Consider the following 12,789-nt stretch of genomic DNA (forward strand, 5'->3'; position numbering starts at 1 on the left):
AAGAAATTTCAATTTTATTCTGAAGGTCATGGAAAGAACATTTTTAAGGAAAAAAAATGACCTGATGTGCACTTGAGAAAATCTGGATGCAATGTGCAGAGCAAATTAGAAGCAAAGGTAGTCTCAACCTTCGGTGCATGTTAGAAATCACCTAAGGAGAATAGTAGTCATCTTTCAATTCCTTTATATTTCTCTAAAGAATAAAATATCTGTCCTCTGGGGAAAAATTCATCTGAGGAACTTTTCAAAATGCAATGCTCCGGTCCAAGATATCTTTCAATATTATGAGTCACAATCTTTACAGGTAGGGTCTAGGCACCTATAATTTTTAAAAACTCCATGGGAAGTTCTAGAGTACAGATGAAGAGTCAAGGAAATGTCTAGTTCAGAGATGACCAAATGTATATGCTTAGTAGATTCAAATAAACAATACAATAAAATAACTATTTGCTTGACAAACGGAATCACAAACGCTTAGGGGGTTGTTAAAGTACTAAGCTGTGAAAAGGTTGGTCATACTGACATGTATATAGTTATAGTTATGACTTCAAATATTTACACACCAATACGATGGGGGTGGCAGTCTGCATGCATCTAGGGGTAGCCTATCCCCACATTTCTGTTATGCTAGGCAACATGGTAGACACACTTGAGTCAGAGCACAGAGCTGTCCTCAGTCTCCCAAAAGACCAAGCTCTTCCCAGCTATCTCATTTCCTCCTTTCTTTCCTCTTTAGGATACTAGCATACCACTTGGTCCTTAGTCCCTTCCTCCTATCTAACTCATTAGTCAACTTTCCATTCAAGGCTTGAAGAGCCAAGATTCAAGGATTCAAAAATTCTAGGGTATAGGTGCATTGGAAGCTGTCACTCTACACTTTGTGTGTGTGTGTGGTCTTTACTACTAAATGTGATTTATTAAATGCAATTACTAAAAGCCTCAGCTTTCCAGCAGAGATTCTAACACAGTAAAGAAATAGATCCTTTGCTTACCATAATTCAGTTTATATTGCAAACACAAATCTTCAGAGAATCTCAGAAAAAGTTTTTCATCTCTGATCAGCACTGAAGTTGACTGACAGAAAAAGCACCTTCATTTCTGAAACTCTATTACAAGGTGCAAAAGAAATTGTCGGGCTTCACTACAAACCTCCTCCCAATACTGAATATTGTTCAACAATCCTTTTACTTATTGTTAGTGACTCAGATCCTTTTCTTGCTCCTCATAGCAACTGTTCCAAGCCTGTCTATTTTCAAAACTTCTACTGTCATCAGGTAACCACTGAGAAAACAGAGGTGTGACTCCCTCAAAGTTCCTGTACTATGTCAAAATGCGTCTTTGTGAGGACATGCTTATTGATTTTAGAGATGGGGGAAAGGAGAGAAACATCCATTGGTTGCCTCTCCTATGCATCCTGAACCTGCAATTTAGGCATGTGCCCTGGCTGGGAATTGAACCTGTGACCTTTCAGTTTATGGGACGGAGCTCCAACTGAGCCACACTGGCCAAGGCTGCATTTCAGGTCTTCTTTCTTTTTCTACCTCTTCATTTTTGTGAGTACCCCACTCTGGTCATTTTCTGAGAAAGGGTTCATAGGAATTGAATTATTTTTTGCTACTTTGCAAGGTTGAAAATGATTTCAAACTATGCTCCCACTGAATTGACAGTTTGGGTAAAGAATTCTAGGTAAAAAAATACTTTTGATTCAGATTTTAGAAGGCATTTCTCCACTGCTCATATACTTTCTAATATTGCAGGTTAGGAATATAATGTCTTTGATTGTTTCTAAAAGCTTGTACAATCTTTTCTGAAATTTCATGATGTGCTTTGGTGTAAGTACTTTTTTCAAACACTGGTCTAAGGCACATGGTGAGTCTTATCAATCTGGAGGCTCATGTCCTTTAGTTCCTGTAAGTGCTCCTGTATTGTTTTAAAAATAAATTTCCTCCCCTGCATTTTTCTTTAATTTCTCTTTCTAGAACTCCTATTATTTATATGTTGGACCTCCTAGATTGATCTCCTTAACTGTCCATCTCATTGTCTTTTTGTTGTATTTTATGGGAAATTTTGCAAGTTTCCTTTGAACTCTTCAATCATTTTTTTAATTTCAACTATTATATTTTTACTTTCTAATGCTCTTCCTTGTTCCGATTGTTCCTTTTCTATGGCATCTTGAGCTTCCTTCTTGACATTCTCTACAATCCCAGCATTACCATCAACTCCTCCTACCTCTAGGACCACTATTTTCCAGTCTCTTTCATTACTACCTCTTCTTCTGCATACCCTTTAACTGGAAGATTTTCCTCCTGGCTCTTCTCTACAGATAGCCTCTCCCTAGGCATCTTATCTGTTTGCATGGTTTGAAGGAAATATGCTGCTATTTCCAAACTATTATCTCTAGCTCCAACCTTTTCTCTTGAGATCTAGACCTGAACCTCAAACTACCTGGTAGACATTTGCACCTGGATGGACCAAAGACACCCCGAACTTTACATCTCATTGCTGGCTTCAGGTAGTCTGTGCTCCAATCTCATAAATAATTTGTCATTCCCATAAAGTATCAAGTTAACATCTTTATTAGATCCAATACAAATGTCACCTCTTCAGTAAAGCCTTCTATAACGTCATCCTACCCCTGGGTGGAATGAATTACTCCCCCTCTTTGCATTGAAGGCACAGTTCATAGCCCATAGCACCTGTTCACAACCAGTGGGCACCATGACCCAATCTGTTGACTCTGCTAGAATGGGTACCTCTTGAAGGTGTCTCCATCATCAACATCTAGCAAATGGCAGTTACTTAATAAATAGCTGTTGAATTACAGTAATTTCAAATAAATATACAGTATAAATGTTTGATTATGTAATCATCAAATAAACAAAGAATCTAACCAGAGGCCTAGCCTACTAGGAAAAAAATTACGTGATGTTAAGAACATATCTGTACATTCTTTAAAGATATCTGTGGATATTTTTAATCTTAACAGATTATTATTTTTTAACCAAACATTTCCAATCATATCCAAAGGCACATTCTTCATAGTCACTTACACACGTGCAAATTTAGAACTTAAAAAGTTAATCACTTTAAAATAATCTGTTCATCCAAAAAGTCACCTTAACAGTTTCCTTAGAATACTGAACACATTTGTTGCTGTTTGGAATAACCAAAACTAAAACAAAAAAAAAAAGCAAAAAGAGATTTCTTTAGAACACATCACCCATATAAAAATGTCAGTAATGGGTAGCTAGCCCCTCTGGTAATTTTTTTCAGAAATATTAAGTGATTAAAGAAGAAGGAAGAGATACTCGTGAACCCTAACTAGGGCACTGCAACTAAGGGTATTATAAGGCTGGATACAGAATGTTCATTCATATGGAGGGATTTAAGCATTTTTGTGGGTTTTTGTTTACTTTACTTTGGGTTTGATTTTCTTTTTGGAACTATGCCGTAATGCCAAATCTTACGTGTTTTCTTTTTCCTGTTGAGCTGATGCTATGTTAAGATATAAGCACAAACATCTCAAAAGTGTTTTAAAGCCATCCAATTGTTTGAGAAGGCATACGTGCTGGGCCAATGAAGCCAAAACATTAGAGCTAGGAATTTTGATGAAGATAATAATTGCTTACAGACCAGCTTGTTTTAACTTGCTGAACAAAGAACACAATTTTATACCACATTTTCATCACAGGCTTTTTCTCTGCATAATCACTAGTGTAATGAGCACTTTAAAAGGGAGATTATCTACAAGTTGAACAGTAAGGAAGTTTTCAATTAGATTCCATCATCTTCAAAATTTCACTTACTCAAACTTTATATTAATTTAAAAAATTGTTTTTGCTGGCCTAAGCACTGTTTTGACTTTGCAAACCATTTGTTTAGTGTGCACAGCATACATCTAGAAATGAAGATACTCAGTTAATTTCCAGTGCTGCCCTGAATGGTCCTATAGCCTTAGATAGGTCAGTAACTTCCTTGTACCTTAGTTTATTTCTAGGACGTTCCTGTAGAGCAATATAGTTCCATCTTTCTCACATGTGAAAGCTGCGCTCAGGCTCTGAGCCTATGTCAGGAATTACCCACTCACTCCTTTTCCCGCTCAGTAGCTTCCCTCTCTTACAGACCTCATAATTCAGTGTTCAACCAATATTTATTTAGGGCCTACTCCAGGCAATGGAGTGGGTGTGGAGATGAGCTTGATCCCTAAGACAGCAGTGATACTAGTTTCCTGACTAACAGAAAGGACTGTCTCAATTATTCTGCTTGTTTCACCCTGACTCTGGATTTCCTCTTCTTTGCTTCCTCTGGAATACGTAGCTGGAAATCCTAAAAATTAAGGTGGTGTAGATTCACAGGGTTGTCACTCAGTGATCAGGTGGTTACAGATCCAGGCAGTCCAAGAGTCAATATGGCTTTCAAGATAGAGATAGGCAATCATGGAAGGGACCAAAGTCACCAACTCACAAGACCAAGATAACTCTACACATAGTACCAGTTGGGACCCTAGGTTTGCTGCATCTTTTTGCCCTTACAATTCAGCCTCTAAGGCAGAATTCTCTACATGTCAGCAAGCTATAATGACTTCTGATTCCCTTAAGGCAAAGAGTCATTCATCTCAGTGCATAAGCCTTTAGCATCAGTGTGTGAAGGCATGGTGACATCTGCTAGTTAAGTCTGAAATCTTGTAAATTACAGAGAGGCAGGGAGATCCTATAGACCTATGTTGCACATAAGTACTAAGGGGCCAGGCCTTAACAGCAGACCTTAAATTTGAGACTCTAAACTCTGTACATGTGCTCATTACTCCCCATCTACCCATCCCATTGGGGTTTATATGCCAATCTTCTGTATTCTTTGTCCCTGATCTGCTGTCTGTCCTGATCCTTGCCATTCAGAGGTATTCTGGTTCTGATCTATGGCTTTGTTCTGATTTTGGCTCATGGATATGCTCCCAATCCGAAACAATTACCTGGCTTCTGATCCCCAGGTCTGATCACAAACTTTATTCTTTCCACTTGCTCCAATGTCATTCTTTCAGTCTCATAACAACTTCTGGTCCTGCTTCCCCATCCACTGCTGCCTGTAGTTCTGGTAGTGGCCAGTATTTTAGAATCCCTTTCTGGCTCACTCTGGCAGAACAAAGGAAGTGTGCAATTAGTTTATTTAACAGTATTCAGAGAGGACATAACTTTACTCATGTCTAAATGAAGTACGTACATCAAGTTATTCTACCTTTGTGTATCTCAAATTTCTCATCTTTATTATAATTACTATTTTTTATCCTCACCCTAGGATATTTTTTCATTGCTTTTAGAGAGGTAGAGAGAGAAAGAGGGAAACATCGATGTGAGAGAGAAACATCAATTGGTTACCTTTCATATGTGCCCCAACCAGGGATCAAACCTGCAGCCTAGGTTATGTGTCCCGACTGGTAATCAAACCTGCAAACTTTTGGTGCAAGGGACAACGCACCCAGCTAAGCCCCAACGAACTGAGCCACACCAGCCAGAGCTCATCTTTAAATTAATACATTTGCCACCACATTCCCTCAAAGATATAATTATACTTAAAATAACACGAATTCTGGGATTATAATAAAGCTGTGATATGTTCCTGCATTTCTAACTTTTAATGAGTTTTGAGTATTAAAAATTGGCTCCATAAAAGGAATTATAATTTGAGTTTTTTTTAATATAGTATCTACCTCACTTCAGAAAATATTTCTGAAATGTATATAAAAAATATTCTAAATCAATTAAGTAGATCATACTCTTTGTAATATACTCAATGGTGGGCTCTTTTTCTTAGTGAAAAAGGATTTTGGAAATGTTAACACTTATCCCATAATTATTAAGTTTTATATATTTAGATATAATTGCTTTGAATTTTCTGAGAGACTTAACAATAGAAAAGGAATATTCTACATACATTTTATTGGGTTAATTCACTCTAAGGCTTTGATTTTTCTACATGAGAATTACACTACTAAAAGATGCATTCTTCTTTCTTTTAGACAAGAATTTTCATTGTGCTAATATAAAGAGTAAATTCCACAGTGTTATGGAAAAGATGCAGCTAAAATGTAAACGGGTTAAAGGGGACTCTTCATCTCAATTCCTAGGAGATGCTGTAGGGAAAGGGTAAACAGAAGCAAACAGTTTCCTGAAATTGTGCCAAGGCTACATGTCAACTGCTTGGCAGGAAATGCTTTTAGAGGGCCTACATAAACAGACTATCATCCTTTTTTTTTTTCTTTCTTTCTTTTTTTTTTTTTTTTGAAAAATCCCCTTTGGCTTCTTACAAAACAAATGTACTGAGTTTAGCATGATAAACACAAAAGGAGAAAAAGGCACAAAGGATTTCTAAGTGCCAATACCTACATGTTCTATATGACAATTACATAATCAGTCCTTCACTTCTAACTCTCATGAACCTCACTGCTCAACAAGCATATACTCAACGCATGCATGTTGAAATGTTGTGGTAAATTAAGTCTGATTTTTCCATTAGTTTTCATCATGATTTTGGTTAAGCTTTATCTTATGGTAAATTTTCATTTTGCAGCAGTTTTTAATATTTTAGCACTATACAATGATAACATTTTCTTGCATTTATATAGTGATAAATTTTTCAAAATAATTTATATCCATTAACTTAATTTTTGTTATTTATAAGGGCTAACTTAGTATCAATGCTAGCACTTATAAAATGTTAGTATAAAAATTAAGTCAAAGATCAAGTTAGAGAACCAGACCCAAAACCAATCAGTCTGAAATATTTTCTAGCACATTTCCTTCTATCCCTCCTATGTTATTAGATAATGGATTAAAAAATCCTATCAAACTTACTAAAATAATCCTTCAACTTCATCTCACTTTTGCTTTCTTAAACTACAAAAAGGATGACTGATGAGGATCTGGATGTTGACTCTGAGCACCTACTAACAGTCAGAGAAATATTCTACCTTCTGTAAAGCCTGGCCTGCCCTTCTTGCATGTCCTCTCTCCACCAGCCTACCAGTCTTGTTTGCTACAATCCCAATCACACATCTTCTCTTCCGTCTTTCTCACAATGAAACCATCCTCTGCCTCACTCACCTGATGCCCAGTCTTGCCCAGTCCACGATGAAAAGCAGAATTTCCCTGGCTCAAGGAACAAATACCAAAGATGGCATACCTCTCTACCTGCCTCGCCTCATCCTACAGCCAAGTCACCTTAGATGACAACTTGAGCCACTTCACCTTTAGGGTCCTTCTCCGTATTCTACCAGCCATTACTTCCAATATCCACCAACCTGCTCCCTTCTGCCCAATCAGGACATCTCTGCCTTAGTTACTATTAGGCCTCATGGAGGAGAAAAAAGAAACGGTGGATGTAAAACATTTTATGTTCTCTCTACAAAATATAAAGGGGATGGTGTGTGATTCAGAAAAATAGTCACAAAACTGAAGAATACAAATATTTCAGTGTAAACAGTATATTTTTAAAAGTATAACTACCTTGTTATTTCTTAAAATTTAAAATTTATTTCTATTATTTCTAAAAATGGGGTTACCTGTAATTATAATTAAGTAAACTTAGTACAGACCAAGGGGTATGACTCAAGTTTTCTCTAGTATAATTCTAGTCCTGGAAATCTGGCTTCCTACTCTACTCCTTAAAGCTCCTGGCATGGAAATACATTCTAACATCAACACAGAATAGAGGTTTAATAAATGGCCACTGACCAAGTAACAAAATATTGATGGAAGGAATAAATATAAATGTCATCCTAAAAGAATATATAAAAGTAAACCTTATAAAAGAGTCAAGAATTGCGTTTTAAAAAGTTAGCAGGGATATAAAATTGGAAGGGAACAAGAAGATATATTAATTTTGTAAAAAGCTGCTGGATCTGTCAGGATGTATTGTATCAGTAGTTAAGACAATAAAACTCTAAATAGGGAACACTTCCAAAACAATGGAGTAAGGAAATTGGCAAACCATCTATTCAAAAAAGCTATAATAAAACTATACAAAATTGTCAAAACAATCATTTCAGGATTTTGTGGTGAAAATTGACCAGAGGTATACAACAAATTAAAAACCACTTATTGAAAACAAACACAAAACTATAAAAAATACCAAACCTCTATTAAAAAAGAAAAAAGGTGAGAAACTGGAGCTCTTCCCACCCCTATCCCACCCTCCCAATCCCCCCACCACCCCCACAGCTCCATGTGGAAATCGTTCATCAGGACAGGACAAGCCACAAAAACCAGCATCTCTGCTGCTGGAGGGTGATTGATGACTTGCTTTAGTGACCAGGATATTGTCAGAAACAAGTGACCTTAGAAAACAAGTGCTAAACAATCAAGGCAAAACCAACCTCAAAGCAGGCTGAATCTGCAGCACCAGTTGGGACAAGCAACAGATCAGCCAAAAACATAACCATGAGCTCCAAGGAACAAGACAGCGATGGAGGACCTTGATAAGCTCTCACAGATTCTTGGTGATCTGGAAGGTGTGCACATGTTCAAGGTTATACACAGACTGCATGTGAGGCCCTGCACACACAGAAAACAAAGGTCATGCAGACATAATTGAATTTTAAATGCATTCCCCAAGCCCTGACCAGTGTGGCTCAGTTGGTTGGGCATCATCCCACAAAGCAAAAGGTTGCTGGTTTGATTCCTTGTCAGGGCACATGCCTGGGTTGCAGGCCAGGTCCCCAGTTGGAGGCAATGGATTGATGTTTCTCTTGCACACTGATGTTTCTCTCCCTCTCTTCCTACCTCTCTTCAAAAAAAATTATAATAATAATAAATAAAAATAAATAATTGTGTTCCCCAACCCATGCACAAACTAATCAGCAAAGGGTAGAAGCCTTACTAGGCTCAAAATATTTAAATACATCCTCTTACTTATTATTAGCTGACTACTCTGCTGATAATTCCTAGGAAGTCAGACTTAAAAATAAAAACAAGAATGAAAAGAAAAAAACTGAGGTAAGACATCAGTGGCCACATATTACAGGGAGACAGACACTGCAGAATTAGCCCAGGCAAATCACTAAACAAGTACGCTAACAAACAACAGCAGTGCCTACAACCCCTGGGGAGGGGAGCAGATCAAAATCCAAAGTTGCTATGCTATCTAAAATAGAGGTCAACAAACTGTAGCCCATGACCAGTTATGGTCACTGCCTATCTTTTTACATAAAGTTTTATTGGGACACATCTATACTCATTTATTTACATATTGTCTATGTCTGTTTTCACACAACAACAGCAGAGTTAAGTAGTTACAACAAACCATATGGCTTGCAAAGTCTAAAATACTATCTAGCCCTTAATAGAAAAAGTTTCTTGGTCCTTGATCTAAAATGCTTGGTTTTCAACAGAAAACTATGAGACACACTAATAAATAGGAAAGTAGAGCCCACACGCAGAAAAAGATGCAGTTGATAGAAACTAGCTCCAATAGGGCCCAAAAGTTAGACTTAACAAAGACCTCAAGGCAGCGGTTATAAATATGTTCAAGGAACTGAAAAAATTGAACTTTTAACATTTAAGGAAAGTATGACAATAACTCAATAGAGACTATCGATAAAAAGATAGGGATTATAAAACAAACCCCCAAATGCCAGAGTTTAAAAGTACAATAACTGAAATGAAAATTCACTAGAGGGGCTCGGCAGCAGACTTGAGATTGCAGAAAAAAGAATCAGTGATCATGAAGAGAGAACAATAAAGATATACAACTTAAAGAAAAGGAAGGAAAAAGAATGAAGGAAAATGAACAAGCCTCTGAGATATGTGGGACCCCATCAAGTATACTAACATACGTTTAAAGGGAGTCCCAGAAGGAGAGATACAGAGGGCAAAAAAAATATTTAAAGAAGAAAATGGCCCAAACTTTCCAAATTTGAGGAAAAAAATTAATCCAAACATTCAAGATGCTCAATGAACTCCAAGTACAACCAAAAAAAAAAAAACACAAAAAACTACCAGTACTAGTAAATGTGTTTAGCAAGATCACAGAACACAAAATCAATACACTAAAATCAACTACATTTCTATATACTAGTACATAACACGAAAATACAATCAAGAAAACAATTCCAAAATAAAGTACTTACTAAATGTTAAAAGAAGTGCAAGGTATACATCGATAACTATACATTATTGAAAGAAACTAAGCTAAAATAAAATAGATAAAACCATGTTCATGAATTTAAAAGCTTAATGTTGTTAAGATTACAGTTCTTTCCAAATTCATCTATAGATTCAGTGCAATTCCTATCAAAATCCTAAAAATCATTATCTGTAAGTTGATTAGCTGATTTTAAATTTTATGCAAGTACAAATCACATAGAATACCAAAACAATTTTGAAAATTAAGAAATTGATGGTAAATTTACACTTCCCAATTTCCAAACTTACTAGAAAACTATAATAATAAAAGACTTGGTGGTGCTGGCATAAGGACAAACATAGATCAATGAAACAGAATTAAAAGTCCAAAAATTAATCCTTATATTCACAATCAATAGACATTTTTAATCCTCACCTGAGGAGATGCTTATAAATTGTTTAAAGAAAGAGAAAGGAATGTGGGGAGAGAGAAGCATCAGTGTGAGAGAGAAACATCAATTGGCTGCCTCCCATACATGCTTAGACTGGGGATCAAACCCACAACCTTTTGGTGTACAGGACGACGCTCCAACCAACTGAGCCACCTGGCCAGGGCAGATTTTTAACAAAAGTTGCCAAGGCAACTTACTGGCAAAAGGATAGTCTTTCAACAAACGGTACTGAGACAAATGGACATCTACATATAAAGAGATGAATTATGACCCTTATGTCATCAAGGGAAAATTGGGACAACTGTAACAGAACAATAAATTAATACATACGTACATACAAGAACAAAGACCCTAACACACAGATACATGCAAAATGGCATAAATCTAAGTGTAAAACTAAAATATACAACTTTTAGAAGAAAATATGGGGAAAAAACCTTCGTAACATTGGGTTAATCAAAGATTTCTTAGATATGACACCAAAAGCACAATCCATAAAATAAAAAAAACAAACTGGATTTCATTAAAATTTAAGATGTTTGTGCTTCAAAAGACATCAGTAAGAAAGTAAAAGACATGTCATAAACTGGGGGGAATACTTATCACATAAGTGAAAAAGAAATCTTGTTCAGAGTATGAGCTCTCACAATTTGGTAATTAAAAAAATAAGCCAATTTAAAAATGAGCAGAAGATGTAAATAGACATCTCACAAAAGTAGAAATAGAAATGAATAATAACAGGAAAAGGTGATCCACATCATTAGTCATTAAGGAAATGCAAATTAAAATTACTATGTGATACTACTTTATACTCACTAGAATGACTTCAATAAAAAGAAAAGTATTGAAGAAGATATAGAAAAGCAGAAAAACTGGACTTGTCATACATCACTTGTGGAAATGTAAAATGATAGTCACTTTGGAAAACAGATTGGCAGTTTCTTAAAATGTTAAACATAAACTTACCATGCAAGTATTTCCACTCCTAAGTATCTCCCCTAGAGAAATGAAAACAGGTATCCACACTAAGTCTTACATGCAATCTTTCATAGCAGCATTAGTCATAATAGTCCCAAAGGAGAAACAGCAAAAATGGCCAGCAACTGGTACATGGATAATCAAGATGTGGTGTAGTCATACAATGGAATATTATTCAGCCAAAAAAATGAATGAAGTACTGATACATACTATAACATGGATGAGACTCAAAAATATTATGCTATGTGAAAGAAGCAAACAAAAAAGTCACATTCATATGATCCATTTATATGACTTATCCACAAAAGGCAAATTTATAGAGACAGCAAGCAGAATACTGGTTGTCTGGTTCTAGCGGTGGGAGCTGAGACTGACTGCATATGGTGGGCACTAGGGATCTTTTTCAGCTAATGAAAATGTTCCAAAACTGCATTGGGGTGATGTTTGCACAATTCTGTAAAAATTATAAATTGTTAAAATTTTTACTAAAAATTATAAATTGTATACTTGACACAGGTAAACTTTACGTGGAAATTATACCTCAATAAAATAGTTTTTTTAAAAATTCTACATAGATTTTAACTATTTATATCTTCCAAAATTAAAATTCCTTCAAATCTCTAGTAACTTTTAAAATGACAAAACTTTTCCCTAATCATTCCTGCTCTGCAACCAGCTTTTTAACTTCTAGTGAATTTTAAAAGGCTATAAAAGCTAATTCTCAGAAGTTTTATTCATTCCCTTTAATCTACATATAATCAAGATGGCAATTCTGATAATGAGTTTCTTTCATTCCCCAATCACCCAATGAGTTGATGTAATCAGGCAAAATGAATGATCTAATGACTCATATATAATACTACTTTACAAAGCTATAATAACCCTAAAGCTCCTAAGTCTTCTGAAGAAATAAAAATACCACCTGTCAAATGAAGTGATTTATACATTCTCCGGTATGTACAGTATAAATCATTGTCTAACTCAGGCACAATACCCACTTTTGCATCCTAAGTTTTTAACTCTTTTTTGCTCCATTCACATAGAGGAAGAAAGAATTTGCATTGTTCTTCACTAGGCTTGTTTTTCCTCCTTAAAATGTCCCCAAAATATACAGCACCCATCTCATTCCTCAGATCTCAGGAGTAAAGACTTCCTCCAACTTATCTATTCCCCAAACCACATAACCTAGACAAATAACTTTTATGTGTTCTCTGCAATGAACGTAGCCTCGTGAACAGATAAAT

Source organism: Phyllostomus discolor, chromosome 6, assembly GCF_004126475.2.
Source record: "Phyllostomus discolor isolate MPI-MPIP mPhyDis1 chromosome 6, mPhyDis1.pri.v3, whole genome shotgun sequence".
NCBI classification, from domain to species: domain Eukaryota; kingdom Metazoa; phylum Chordata; class Mammalia; order Chiroptera; family Phyllostomidae; genus Phyllostomus; species Phyllostomus discolor.